We start from the raw sequence: 15,868 nt of genomic DNA, 5'->3' as shown, positions 1-15,868 counted from the left end.
GCTTCCACGGTAACAGGAAGCCCGTGTGGGAGGAGAGGGTGCCACAGGGCCTCGCGGGCACAATGGGCAGCCGAAGACTTCCCACTGAACTTCCTTTTGAAAGTTGGATCAGAGCTGCGCCAATCTAGCAAGTGGTTGGAAGGTAAGAAATATACAGGGGCAATCTTTTTATGTATATCACCTAGACCTTTTTGTGTTAGGCGTTCAATAAATTTTCTAAATGAAATGAAATGAAAAAATGAATGAAATCTGGGGAGTCCCTTTGCCTCTCTTCTTCATAACTCCCCACACAGCCTTGGGTGAGATGGGAGTCGGCCACCCTCCCACCATAACCCTCCATTTAATTTGGAGGGGAAGAGGTTTCCCTCCTACTACCTAGCAGCCTATGGGCACCCAAGATGTAAGGTCCAATCCTGGAAACAGGGTACAAATACTGTAATTGTGAAGTTCCTACCTATCATTTATCCTTTGAAATGGATGCTCCTAGTATACAAACTCCCTTTCTGAATTCCATGAAGAAAAAGGGAGTTTTCCAGCCTATTGAAAATTGCAGTTGCATAAAACAATGTAGTAACTAACTAAATATCCTCGATTCAATGACGAAGTCATGGAGAAGCTCTTGGCAAGATACCTCATGCTGTATTTAAGAAGTCAATCCAAAGCGGCATAATGTCGGAGCTGCGACCGGAAATGCTCATGCTTTTTCTGGAACAGAACATTTTGATTTTTGCCTGCCACGCTGGAGAGGGAAAACAGAAGCTCGGTGCGAATGTACATGAAAGTCGTCAGCAAATGGCACTGCCGTCCTGAGAAAGCAGGCCGTCTACTATCAACAGAAGTTTAGGTGAAGGAGGCGCATGATTCATTATCAGCCCCTTTGCAGGCTTGAATTACCATTGCCGGGCGCCACAAGCACAGTTCTTGCGTTTGGAAAGAAACAGCCTAAGGCCGCCACAAAATCTATTCGTCTTTTACTTTTCCAGACTTCTGTGGCCCATTTTACAAATGTGCAGTAAAGAGCATTTTTCCCCTCGCATTACAGCTACTTGTTTACTGCTCTGTTCACTAATGGCCTGATTTGTAATCCCCCCCCACATGCGTAAAATCCAGGGCTATGCACAGAAGTGCCGGGCCGAAGGAAAGGGGTGGTCCGGGGGCAGGGAGGGGCGGGGCTGGAGACGGCCGGTACAGCAGTCATTTGCCGCTGTTCCGGGGAAGGGACTGCCGGCGCGTGCAAGTTGCAACTGCTCCAATGGAGTAGTAAGCAACAAATTAAAAACAAAACAAAAAAAAGGGTAGGGTAAAGAGTTTAAGGGGGTAGAAAGGACAGGGGAAGATGGAGGAAAGATGGGCAGGGGATAGGGAAGTTCCCTCCCAGTCCATTCCTTAATTGGAGCAGACTGGGAGGGGAACTGGGAGGTGCCTGTTCTCGTCGCCACGCAAAATTTGCTAAAGTCTACACCCCCCCTTGCGCGTGCCACCCACCGATTTGATAACATGCGCGCGCCCTTCTTTAAATTCTACCCCTACAGGTTTTGCGCCCTTTAGTGAATAATATGTTAAAATGCTACAATAATGCATGCAAAAACGCGCAATGCTGACCTCTTAATGCAAAAACTTTAACTACAGTTCTGGAAGGGTAATTCACATTGTCCATTAAGAGTGGCATCGAAGAGTATTTTTGCATTAATACGATCCCTGTTACAATTAAATGAGCTGATTTAGCTAATTTTGCATTTTAATCAGCCCATTTAAATTTTAATACTAAATCCATGTTAATGAAAAAAAGCATGCTACTTTTAATGCTGCTTTAATGAGTGTTAGGTAGTAACTTAGGTGCTCAACACGTATTAACGCCTGCATTAGCTGCTAACACTATTTAGTAAATAAGCCCCGTTATAAAGTTTTACATTTCAAGCAAAGAAATTTACAGTGCACTACATGGTAAAGTTTCAATATAAGCACACTGGGAAATACAGCAAGACAGCCTGGGGCAGGTTTATCGGCAGGGGGAGTCGAAAAGTGCCTATGGACGGCTTCCCCAATGGGACAGCTGCCCTGTTGCGTGGGTGACTTGTTTGACATCATCCGCTGTGGTGCTCTGCCGTCTTGTGGGCGGGGGGACAGCCATCTGTCCACATTTCCAAGGGCAGCCGGGGTTTTTAAATCTGCCACTGAAGGCAGCCATCAAAATGCAATAGTAATCTCATTTTAAGTTGAGCCCAACTGAACACTCCCTTAAAAATATATCTTCTGGATAAGACGGAATGGGTAATATTCGGCTCTTTTGACACTTCCGGTATAAAATTCAAGGAGAAAATCTGCACAAAATGCTTGACGGTGATCAAGCAACTGTTAACCTTGAAGGAAAAAGTCTCCATTTTTTTTTCTACTTTTGAGCTGTCCCGTTCTCTGACAAATCATGTTCATATTCATATACTTAACCATTAATTTACATATTTAATTTCTGACAGGTTGACAACTGCAGCCCTTCCATCCTCTCAGTGTAAGTAAGAAGCCAATTGTTATTCAGTGTATCAGTTACACTGGTAGTGCACTAACTGTATTTTATATAATGTGCTATCTGCAGAAAGGCAGATAAGAATTTGATTTAACATCCAATTAAAAGCCGTCATTGAAAAATTACTTCAAATAAGCCTTTTATTTTCTTTAATCAGTCTTCAATTCAAGCTTCTCTTGGACCTACTGAACCAAACATCAGGACTCATGAATTTTGATTAAAAAATTTGAGCCCATTTCTAACTTAAGCAGATTTTTTTGTTGCACTGTTTGATAGAAATTTAATAAATCTATGAATCCTCGCCAGCGTCATTTATCATCTTTTTTTTTTTTCCCCCCACAAGACTAGCCTATTATACCTAGGCAGTAAATTATGAGGAAGCCAGCAAACCAAAACTTTTAAGCCCGACACTGAAGAAGCGATATAATCACTTGCAGTGAACCGTATAATTATAGCAGAGTATGAATCTCTGAAACATTAGGCCCTGTTTTGAATATGCAATGCCCATGCATTGAGAGCTTGCTACGATCTGTAGCTGATATAATGCAGCAGAATTTAGGATCATACTGAACAATATATTGTTCAGAAAATGACAGAAAGAAGCTGCGAACAACAAGGTAAGGGGTGTAGATAAAGTCAATAAGGATAATTTATTGAATCGAAATTTCTAATCAGACAAAGAATTAAAGATCAACATATTAGTTGTAGGTCATAAATTTTTATTGGACTAACACAGTACATTTGTGACTAGCCTTTGAGAGCAGGTCAATGCAAAATGAGCTAGGCATGAAGTTGCCCAAATATACAAGCAAGTTAAGCGAATCAATCATAGATTTATATTTAACTGGTTTATGCAAACATGGGCCTTTCCAAACAAAATGTTTTCATTTTTCTTCTTGTATTTTGTTCATCAAATCTACTGTAGTAAGGTGTTTAATTGGAGACAGAAACATACTGCTCTGTTCAAAATGATTTAAAATCTTTCTACTGAATCTAGGATTAGTGATGAAAATATTACATTCAAAAGACATGTGCGCCTATACAGAAAATATACGTTGTCATTCTCTCTCATACTTTAAAAAAATTATATGGACCCATATAATGATCTTAGTCAACAGTTTACATGGAATCCTTTGTAATTTTCTCTTCTTACACTCTCACATGTAGATCTCAGTGGACAGTCAACGTATATCCATTGTTACCATTAAAATGTCATTGTTCAAATTGTTAAAACCATTTAAAAAGTTAATAAAATGTGTGGAATCTCTAATGTAGGACAGGAACTTTTCAACTTGTGGTTTTAAAAACTTATCTAAAAAAATGGCAAGAGGTTCGAGGAGAGATGCATTGGCTGAGATAATAGGTCTACCCAGGGGATCTATGATCGATTTATGAATTTTTGGAAGTATATAGATCGTGGGTGTGATAGGATGTTTAACTGTTAAAAAATCAAATTCTTTATTTGTAAGGAAACCTCCTTCTTTGGCTGTGGATAACAAGTTATCAATATCTTTCTTTAAACCTGTTGATGGATCTTTGTCCAATTTTTCATAAAAATTGTGATTAGACAATTGGCGGTCTATTTCTAATGTAGTTTTGTCTGTCCATGAGAGCTATGCACCCACCTTTGTCTGCAGCTTTTATTACTAAATTGGTGTCTTTCCCCAGTGTTATTAATGCTTTACTTTCTTCTATTGACATGTTATAATACCTCTTTTTAGATTGGATTTCTTGTTTAGCTTTTTTCAAATCATGTAAAATTAACTTTTCGTATGTTTGAATCATGGGATTGATGGTATTGTTGGGTATCCATTTACTGGGTTTTTTTTTAATATTTAATACCTTACTAGATACACAGTTAATATCACTTTTCAATTTTATATGTTACACCACATATACATGTTACCATTTTATATGTCTATTTTAATTATGTTTTTATGATTTCTATTTATTTATCAGTATGTCTCATTTGTTGTATGTTGCAGCCCCATTGTAAGAGGGCAAAACTCGGCCTGAGTCGGGCTTGTTTGAAATTTTTGTCTCTGTCCAATAAAGAATCCAGATTAGACATTTGGCTTCTAATTCTGTATTGTCGCCCCCACAGCTTTGTTAGCCTCCCTTGCTGTTTCATCAGTCAACATGTGATGTTGACATCAAGAATTTTCAGCTTTTCTCTCCCATATTGCCCCTTCTCTATAGGTTGAGTACTGCAATAATGCTTCACAACCAAACACAGGGCATAGATCTTGGACTGACCACCTTGAGTACTGGTTTTACTTTTCTATTCAAGTGGCCTTGATTTTTATTGCAGTAGCCACTCCTGGGGAGCAGGAAGGAATCTGAGCCAGATGTCAAATGGAAAATAGGAATGGAATATCTATTTATACTGGTGAAAAAAAGGAATGGAGCATCATTTATATTGGTGTAGCATATAGGCCTCTATCAGACAGAAGAAATGGATAGAGATTTAGTGGAAGATATTCACAAAATAGCTATGAAAGGGGAGGTGCTATTGCTAGGGGATTTCAATCTGATAAATATGGATTGGAACATTCCAACTGTAGTGTCTTCTAGAAGCAAGGAGATCTTGCATTCTTTGCAAGGAGAACTGTTCTGTTAATTGTTAATGGAACCCATGTGCTTACCAATGAGGAGGGTATCTCTGATATTATAATGGACAATCATCTGGGATTCAGTGATCATGGATGGTGTGGTTCAGTATAACAGCACAGGAAATGAAGGTTCATTTCAAAGAGTGGGTCCTAGACATCAGGAACACTACCTTTGTTGAAATGGAGGAGTACCTCTAGCAGTCGTTAACTGGATGGGAAAATATAGGGGAGGATCCAATTCAGCTGGAAGCTTCCAGGCCTCTCCCCCTCCCCCCAAAAAATGTAAGAACACATCTATTGTACTCAAGTGGCTGCAACATGATCAAGCATTGGGTAATAAAGTAACTATTTATATGGTCAGAAGAATGGATATTTTCACATGGGGTTTGCTTCTCTGCTCATAATCGAGCATAATGTTATGATATCTAACGTTAGATCTGTATCTGTCATGCAAAACTTGACAGGAGGCAAGTTGAAGAGAAAGCATGATTATCAATAATGCCAGGAACATAGGCTATGCATGCAATGCTAAAGAACATACACACCCAAAAGCAGCTCAGTTCTGCTCAGTCAACAAAATCTACAACAGCGCCTAATAGTTCTTTAGTTGAAAAATAAAATAGTAGACTTTCCATACTCATCTAAGCTGTCTACAGAAATTTACTAACAGTGATGAGACAGGAAAAATCCATTAAGTAATACTCTGGTAATTCAACATTGCCACTTGGGGCATAAGATAATTATCAGAAAGCCAGTGTAGGATCAACTGCTTTGCCTCAAATTGTATACTTCTACAATAGGATTTATTTTGCTTTTACCCCAAATTTTAAAATAATGGTCTAAATATTATCGAAATGCAATAAGAAAAAAAGGTATTAATATGCCAAAAAAATTGGTTAGAATGCTAAAATAGACAATTAATAAGCAAACAGTTATCCATGTGTCAAACCAGAGAAAAGATTTAACCTGGAACTGATGTACTCTAGCCATTAAAATGTTACTATGAAATCACACTTTTACATTTACATTACATATGGTGATTCTGAAACAATATGAAATGCAAAATGGAATAACAATATATTCACGGAGAAGGTGCATCAATCATACAGCAGTTTATCATTCAGGCTTTTTATTCATTTTCATATACAGATTTTGTGCACCAGCTATGGGGCAGATTTTCAAAGGGTTATGCGCGTAACCCCCGAAAAACTGCCCCTGCCTGCCCCTGTGCGCGCCAAGCCTATCTTGCATAGGCTTGGCGGCGAGTGCAAGGCCTGGGGCGCGCGTATGTCCCGGGGCTTGCAAAAAGGGGCGGGGCGTGGTCGGTCTGGGGCGGTCCGGGATCGCGGGCCGGCCGTTGGCCGGTGTGCATAAGTTACGCCTGCCAGGAGGCAGGCATAACTTCTTCAACAAAGATAAGGGGGGGGAGAAGGTGATGGGGGGGGGAGGGAACTGAGGCAGGCTGCGCGACTCGGCGCGCGCAAGTTGCACAATTGTGCACCCCCTTGCGCGCGCCGACCCTGGATCTTTATAACATGCGCAAAGAAGTAAAGGAAGTTCTCCCAGGTTGCAACCCTGGCATCCTTTTAGATCTTAGCACAAACTTTGATTTGACTTTTACACCATCACATGGATTGCACCCTCAACATTCAAATGCAATATTTCTCTAATAATTATAATTAAGCGCAGACAGGACCTTTTCGGAGGGCCTCAGTTTTATTGGGAAATAAAAGCGCACGCATTCGGTGTGCATGAAATTATTTTGGGGGTTGGAATTACTGCTTGTGGTGTGCGTCCGTGGAAGCTGGAGAGGGGGTGGATAAACTACTAACCTAATCACCGTACTAGACAGCATCCACCACAAATATCCTCAGGGCAATTATTTATTGCCCCTCCAATGTCTCCGTTTGCATCAGCACTTCTACACAAAGAGAAAGTGCCACTCATCGATTCTTTATGCACCCAAATGTGTTATGCTTTTGAACCACATATTTGTCTGTTTATTACCAGGCTTATGTGTTTAATGTTACCTACACCTTCCCTAATGTGCCAGATGATACAACTACACATCTGTGGCTTTTAAAAAACATCATGACATTTACAGCTCTGTTTCCATAGCTATTAAAGTCTGTTTATAGGCACATAAAAGAAAAATTTACCAAACTGAAAAAAAAAAAAAAAAGTCTTTGAGCATTATTATTTTGAAAATGTTGATTCTCCAATTATGTGACAGTTCAGTTTCGATGAACACGGGGGCCCAGAAGTGCATTCAATAATAGGTTGTTTCTCCAACACTTCGGAAGGGAAGCATTAATCAGCTACTTAATCTGTAAAATCAGTCTGCATCATCCAGCATCTGATTTTTATGACTATTATTTCTATAAATGATGGATAGGAAATCTACCTGCGGATTCTCTCTAAATAAGGCAGAAAGTACTAATACTTTGCTTTACAACTGATTACATTTCAACGGCTATACTTGAAGGACGGGGATAAATTTACCTAAGCTTTTTTTTTTTTTTTCAATAAGAACATCTGAGGTGTCATAGACCTAAACAGAAGTATTATGATGTTCTCTGTTCTATTCTCCATTCCTTTCCAAATAATTCCTAGGATTTGTTTGTTTTTCTGACCATCGCCGCACCTTGAGCTGAGGATTTCAATGAAGGGTCCACAATGGCTCCAATATCCTTTTCCTGCTTGGTTACTCCTAATGAGGAACCCAGCATTGCATACCTAAAATTGCTGCTATTTTTCCGCATTAAATTTCTTCCGCTATCTAGATGCCCATTTTTCCACTCTTGCAAGGTCCTTCTGCGGTTCCTTTACAGTCTCCCTGTGGTTTACCTAACTTTAAATCTTGTGCCATCTGCAAATTTGATCACTTCACTGGTCACTCCATTTCCTAGATCATTAAGAAATAAGATTACATCGGTCCAAGGACAGATCCCTAAGACACTCCACTAAACACTTCCTAGAATGGGAAAACTGATTATATTTCCTTTTAACCAGTTACCAATCGCCAGTAAACACCTCCCATCAAATGACTGTTTTAGATTTCTAGAGGGACTTTATTGCATGCTTTCTGAAAAATCCAAACACATTATTCTGATCATCTCACCTTTATCCACATGCTTATTTGTTCCTTCAAAGAATTCTAATAGGTTAGTAAGGCATCATTCCCTGTCCTAAATTCATGTGGGCTTTCCCCCATTAAGCCATGTTTATCCATATGACCAGTAGTTTTGTTCTTAATTATGGCTTCCACCATTTTACAAGGCATAAATGTCAAGCTTAGTGATGTGTAGTTACTCAAGCCTCTGCAGAAACCCTTTTTGAAAATTGATGTTATATTTACTACATACCAGAGAGAAAGAGAGAAAGACAAAGAGAGAGAGAGGCAGATTTGAATGAGAGGTTACAAATTAAGAGTAGTAGGCCTGCAATTTCATAGTTGAATTTGTTTAGAACTTTAGGTGAATACCATCAGGTCCTGGTGAGTGGCTACTATTTAGTTATTTATAGAAAAAAGGAAATATACCTTATTTACTCAGATAAAAATAACTTTTCTTTTTTTTATCTAGCATCATAAATGGTTTCATTGGAGTCTTGGTCATCCACAGATGTTTTGGGTGCAACTGATCATTGCAAAATGTTGATCATTGGTCAATTATCATAGTCTAAATAGTTCTCTTGTAATATTGTTTTTATATAGTTTTTAAAATGCACTTAAAAAACAAAATGTCCATTAAGACCTTCACAGGTTTCTAATAATTGTCACACTTACCTATAAGGAAATCTTCCATAGTTATATCATAAACACCTTTATCTGTTAGAAAATCTGTCAGTCTTGAAGACAAAACCTGCCCAATGTAACTGTGTGAAACCCCAGCCCCAATGTTTTGATGCCAAATCAGTGTTTCGAAAACTGTATTTCTACTTCAGAGGCACAATTAGGTTCATATGGCTAGCACAGCTTTTACAGATTCAGATACTTTTAAACTAGAAAGCCAGCACTTGGACAGAAAACTGAGACAATTTCTAGTGAAACAGCAAAAGTTTGCTTGTATCAGGCTGCTGCTGTTTTAAGCCACTTCACATATAAAAGATTTTCTAAGATGCCGGCATAGGGGCGGATTTTAAATGGGTTACGCACGTAAACCCTTCCTGCACGCGCCGAGCCTATTTTGCATAGGCCCGGCGATGCACACAAGCCCCGGGACCCACGTATGTCCCGGGGCTTGAAAAAAGGGGCGGGGGCAGGACCGAGGCCTCCAGCACAGTGGCCTTGCCGGGGGATCGCGCGCCAGCGTGCGCAACCTACGCCTACCCAGAGACAGGCGTAAATAAAAAAGGTAGGGGGGGATTTAGGTAGGGCTGGGGGGTGGGTTAGATAGGAGAAGGGAGGGGAAGGTGGGGGGGGGGGGGGGGGGGGTGGAAGGAAATTTCCCTCCGAGGCTGCTCCAGTTTCGGAGCGGCCTTGGAGAGAATGGGGAAAGCCATCAGGGCTCCCCTAGGGCTCAGCGCGCACAAGGCGCACGTGTCCACCCCCTTGCGTTTGCCGTCCCCGGATTTTATAACATGCACGCAGCTGCACGCGCATGTTATAAAACCGGGCGTAGATTTGCGCGCGCTGGGTTGCGCGCACAAATCTACGCCCACGCATAGATATGAAAATCTGGCCCACCTTTTCTCTGACGCAGCAAAAACTTGATGACATCTGGCTGTTACTATTAATTTGTTAATTTGCTCAATCGCCTCACTCACACTGATTTGTATCAGTTCCTTTGAGTCATCACCTAGGTTTGGAGAAAAAAAGAGTTCAGGTGTGGGTTTCTTCCCAATATCCTCCTCAGTAGTTTTTCTGCTATAGCCTTATCTTCCCTGCGCACTCCTTTTAGCCCCGTCATCTAAAGGCCCAGTTGACTCCAGCACGTGTTTTTTTTTATTCTAATGTACGTTAGAAAAAAAAAAGGTTTTTATTAATAGCTTTTGCCTCTTTGGCAAGCCTCCCCTCAAATTCTTTCTTGGCCAGCTTCATTAATATTTTACATCTAATTGGGCAGTGCTTATATGCCTTGCTATTTCCCTCATTATTTTTAAAGATGCTGTTTAGGCCTTGATAACCTCTTTCACAGCACCATTTAGCCATGCTGGCAGGTGGCTGCTCTTCTTTTGACCATTCTTACCCCTAGAGTCATCAAAATATCAAAATGTTATAATTTCGCATGGATAATGCCCATGATAAGAAAAAGGGGTGTGTTCATGATAATTTTAAATTTACTGCTTTGCATAGGTAGAATTGTGGGCTGTGTTAAAGCTTTCAAACCCCACAATACTTGTATGTTGCTACTTGTAAAGTGCCCAGATTGCTGGGGGGGGGGGGGGGGGGGAGAGAGAGAGATAGAGAGAGAGAGCCTCTGGGGAGGCCTTCACAGTATTCAACTATTTATATCACTATAGGAGGGACAGCTAATAACTGTCTCTCTCTCTCACACTCCAAGCTTCATGTAGACTTTTAACCCTTGTAATTCATCCTTTTAATGCTCTTCTAATTAGTTTTGCCATCTTATCATAGCATCCTTTTAAAAGTTTGTGGGGTACATTTTAAAAGACAGCGCGCGTACTTTTGTTCGCGCATCAGGTGCGAACAAAAGTACGCTGGATTTTATAAAATACACGCGTAGCCGCACGTATCATAAAATCTGGGGTCGGCGCACGCAAGGGAGTGCACATTTGTGCAACTTGCGCGCGCCGAGCCTTGCGCCCGCTGCCCGTTCCCTCCGAGGCCGCTCCGAAATTGGAGCAGCCTCGGAGGGAACTTTCCTTCCACCCCCGCACCTTCCCCTCCCTTCCCCTACCTAACCCACCCTCCGGGCCGTATCTAGACCCCCCCCCCCCCCCACCTTTATCTGAAAAGTTATATTGCCTAGGGATGTGAATCGTTTTTCAACGATTAAACTTATCGTCCGATAATTTTAAAATCGTCATAAATCGTTAAAGAACATGATACAATAGGAATTCCCTCGATTTATCGTTAAAAAATCGTTAGTTAGTGCGCACTAACGGGTTAGTGCGCACTAACAGAAAATTATACTAATTGACACTTTTCAGGTCAGTTAAGGTCAGTTTAGGAATGAATATGTATTCCTATTGGCTGGCTGCCCTCTTATTTATTGATGTTACCAAGGTTCCCACTGAGGTGATGGTTGGGGGGGATAGGAAATGGAAACGGTTGGTAGCTTGACAAAAAAAGTATTGTGATCAGTCAATGTGACTAGAACTAGTGCCCTATCCCTGATACCAGGAGTGTTGTGATCTTCCTGCACGCAGTGCCCTATCCCTGATACCAGGGGTGTTTTGATCTTCCTGCACACAGTGCCCTAACCCTGATACCAGGGGTGTTGTGATCTTCCTGCACACAGTGCCCTAAACCCTGATACCGGGAGTATTGTGATCTTCCTGCACGCAGTGCCCTAACCCTGATACCGGGAGTATTGTGATCTTCCTGCACGCAGTGCCCTAACCCTGATACCGGGAGTATTGTGATCTTCCTGCACGCAGTGCCCTACCCTGATACCAGGTGTGTTATCAAATTGTGTGATTGTTGCAAAACACATTGATGAGGTCTTTTTTGATAGCTACACTATTTTTTGTGATCACTATAAGTCTACTTTGGGTCATATTTTTTTTAGGGAGGGTTAGTGTTTCCATCACTGTTTCACCAGATCCTTCATTCCAGTGAGAACTACATCTCTTTTCTTGGACCAGTCGCTCCATGAAGCAGTCAATTATGGTATCTAGAAACTTAACATCCCTGACATGCCCTATGAGACTTTCACTCAATCAATATTTGGCGTAATTGAAATCTCTCATTATCACTTTGTTTCTATGCTAAGTATCCTGTATAATCTCTGTCAGCATTTCACAATTCGTTTTACCATCATAGTCAGGTGGACGGTAGTAAACCCCCAGTGTTATATTCCTTCCCATTATGCACTGAATTTCTTTCCATAAAGATTCTGGAATGCAGTTTGCTTCCTGCAGAATGTGGATCTTATTTGGTTCTATGCAATCCTTGACACATCAACACCACTTCTACCTCTTCTGTCACTTAAAAATATTTTTTATGCTTGTATCACTGTATGATATTGGTTATCCTTATTCCACCAGTCTCGGAGATGCCTATTATCTTAATATCTCTAATGCCATACATTAACTCTTCCGTCTTGTTTTTCAGGCTTCTTGTATTCTGACATCTAAATTTATTCTTTTTTCACACCCTTCTTATTGGTAGTTGATTCAGGGACTACTATTTTTTTTTCAACAGCCTCATAGTAATGGCAATCTAGTACCTCTTGTTTAAAAGTATTCTTTGTGGATACTATACTCTGAACCATGTGCTGTTTGAGTGACTGTCAGCTTTCCCACAAGGTTTAGTTTAAGTTTTTCTATTTCTGCTGAAAAAGATTCCCCAGTTCCTAATGAATCTAAAGCCCTCCTCCCTGTATCATTGTTTCATCCATGCATTGAGACTCTGGAGCTCAGCCTGCCTCTGCAGTCCTGTACAAGGAACTGATAATATTTCTAAGATCACTACCCTCAGCTGAAACTGGAAGACAATTTCAAAGAATGCTAATTGTGATATTGGAGAAAAATGCTAACGCTATAATCCTGCATCGAAGAAATGACTGCACATCTGACTCAGTCCATCTGACTCAGTCCATGACTCAGGAAGTACTGACTTCCTGCTCCAGGGAAACAGTCAACAAGCAAACAAATGTGTTTTAGTCCCACAAGGGCAGCAGAGATTTCCTCACAAGTTTATGAATGCCAAAAGATGTAAATCTTCAAGATGAAACTCGGCATCTGTTGTCACTATGGCATCAACAGTTATGGCTCCAATGAATAAAAAGAACCTGCAACCAAGTCAATGCCTCACATCCAAAATCATTCAAAAAATGTGAAAATATACAAACATTTTGAAGAAGACAATATTGGTAAATTAACGCTGAACGTAATAAAAATACGAGTATAATAAAAATGCAGTTCAAAATGTCTAAGTTGGTGAAAGACAAACGCAGTCCTTATGAAGCCCAAATATCCAGGATGTCATATCAAAAAGTACCAATCTATTTCCTGATTAAGACCATATGGATGTTCAGTCTGAAGTGCATCCAGTACTGTTCTCGCACATTCAATAACAAAGCGCCTATGGTACAGCATTATATCAAAAAAGTTCACGTTTACCCAATTATTGGGGCTTATTAAAGACCATGTGCCTGCACCAGTTCGGGGAGGAGACAGAGAAGCCAGAAAGGTGAATTTTAAAAGCCCGACATCCACATTAATTAGGAGATGCACGAATATGTCGGGGTCACTTGTGATGAGGGGATTTTAAAAACTGGCGAGATAGGCGCTTGTCTCCCGGAGCGCGCACTTCTCGGAAGTTTTTAAAAAGGGGTGGGGTGTGGGCGGAGCATGGGTGTTTCAGGGAGTGAACCTGAGATGTGTCGCAAAACTTTACCTCTGCTATGAATGATGTGGAAGTTAAAAATGTAGAGAAAAATAGGCAGATCTGTGGGGTTTTAGGGGGGGGCGGAGATAACTAGGGGGAGTGAAGACTATCAAGCCAGGAGGGTTTGGAGGACGTATCTCTTAAATGGATGAACTGGGGATGAACTGGCAAAACCGGAAATGGCATTGGCATGCGCCTCTTTTAAAATTACATGATTGACACGGCAGAAGCATGATTTGCGCACCCATTCACGCACCCACTTAAAATTTGGAGCACATGTGCATAAAGGTGCAGAAGCTATAAAACAGCCATGTCCTTGGGCATAGGTTGACATGTGCGCACATTGCTATTGAATGCATGAGAACAGTACCGGATTCATACACTTCAGACTTTATTTCCATATGGTCTTAATCAGGAAATAGATCGGTGCTCTTTAACATGACATCTTGGATGTTTGTCTTGCACCAAGAGACACTTTGAATTGTATTTTTATTATACTGATATTTTCACTATATTCAATGTTATTGCCGATGATACTATCGTCTTCGACTTTTTTGTATATTTTCAATGTGAGGCATTGGCGTGTGCATCTCCGATTGGTTGCAGGTTCCTTTTATTCATTGGAGCCATAACAGTTAACACCATAGTGACGTGAGATGCCGAGTTTCAACGTGAAGAGCTACATCTTTTGGCATTCATGAACTTGTGAAGAAATCTCCATTGCCCTTGTGGGTCGAAAGAATTTGGTTTGCCTGTTTATTGTTTCCCCTGAAGCAGGAAGTATTGACTTCTGAAATGCGGACTTTGGCAGATATGCAGTCATTTCATTGATGTAAGATGTTTGCACAACAGGGGCATAGCATTAGCATTTTTCCTCAATATCATAATTACCATTTTTCATGAGCAGTGAAGATATTTCCAAGCATCAATGTTGAAGGTAAGTACACAGTTTTTATATGGATATTCAAAATTATTTTAAAAAGTATTTTAAAAAAGTGCAAGTATGGAGACCTATGATTACACACATAAGGCAAGCAACAATGGTTGCAGTTGAGCTGTTCACAATGGGGCAGATTTTCAAAGGAGTACACGAGTAAGATATGCGTGTACCCCCCGAAAACCTGCCCCAAGCTCCCCTGCACGTGCCGTGCCTATGTTGAATAGGCTCGGCGGCGCGCACATGCCCCGGGACGCGCGTAAGTCCCGGGGCTTTCCTGGGGGGCGTGTCGGGGGCGGGTCGCAGCGGCGTGTCATCTGGGGGTGGGGCCGCGGGCGTGGTTCCAGCCCGGGGGCATTTCGGGGGTGTGGCCGAGGCCTCCGAAACTGCTCCCGGGCCAGGGAATCGTGCGCCGGCGGCCGGCCTGGTGCGAGCAAGTTACGCCCACCTAGGGCGGGCATAACTTTGCCACCAAAGGTAGGGGGGTTTTGAACTGGGGGGTGGGTTAGGTAGGGGAAGGGAGGGGAAGGTGTGCAGGGGTGGAGGGAACGGAGGCAGGCTGCATAGCTCGGCGCGGGCAGGCTGACGATTTTGCGCAGCCTTGCGAGCGCCGACCCCCCATTTGAAAAAAGGCCCAGCCATGCGCATAAACCCTGGGATTGAGGCGCACCGGGGTTTTAAAATCCGACCATGTAAGTTTAACTTTCTTAGGACACCCTAAACAGTAAATTTATATAAACTAGGTATATAATGGGTCCATAAAGTGGAAAATGTATCTTTGTCAATCAGCTGTCTTTGAATTATATTTAGGAAGTCCAGAATTTTGAGCATGATTGTTGATGTGTGTCATGTGTGATGGTTATTCTCTACATAGTTACCATGGCACATCATTTAATCTTGTCCATATTATGAGATACACCATGTTCAGGTGTGATCATTAATATGAACACTCATATGGACTTTATAATTTGGAACATGCAAGGATATACAACCCCACAAACTTTCTTTTAATTTATCTGAACATTGTTGTGTGGCCATGTTTCCATACCCTATCTACTCATTAATAGTAAAATGCACATATGATCCTCTAGGCACTGATAGTACCTAAAACCAAAATAAAAGGATATGCTTTTTACAATGTGTTCACATCGGGCCGGATTTTAAAAGGGTTACGCGCATAAGTTATACGCGTAACCCTCTTAAAAGGCCCCTGCACGCGCCGAGCCTATTTTGCATAGGCTCGGCGGCGCGCAAGGCCCAGGACGCGCGTAAGTCCCGGA

General features: G+C 41.5%; 1 protein-coding gene across 3 annotated transcripts in view; it reads right to left on the bottom strand.

The window, feature by feature from the left end:
- Nucleotides 1-15,868, bottom strand: part of AFF2 (AF4/FMR2 family member 2) — a 779,982-nt gene that overhangs the window by 438,085 nt on the left and 326,029 nt on the right. The window lies entirely within an intron of this gene.

This window comes from Rhinatrema bivittatum, chromosome 6, assembly GCF_901001135.1.
Source record: "Rhinatrema bivittatum chromosome 6, aRhiBiv1.1, whole genome shotgun sequence".
NCBI lineage: Eukaryota > Metazoa > Chordata > Amphibia > Gymnophiona > Rhinatrematidae > Rhinatrema > Rhinatrema bivittatum.
Note: the sequence above shows the minus strand (reverse complement) of the source record. Positions and strands in the feature narration are given on the sequence as shown.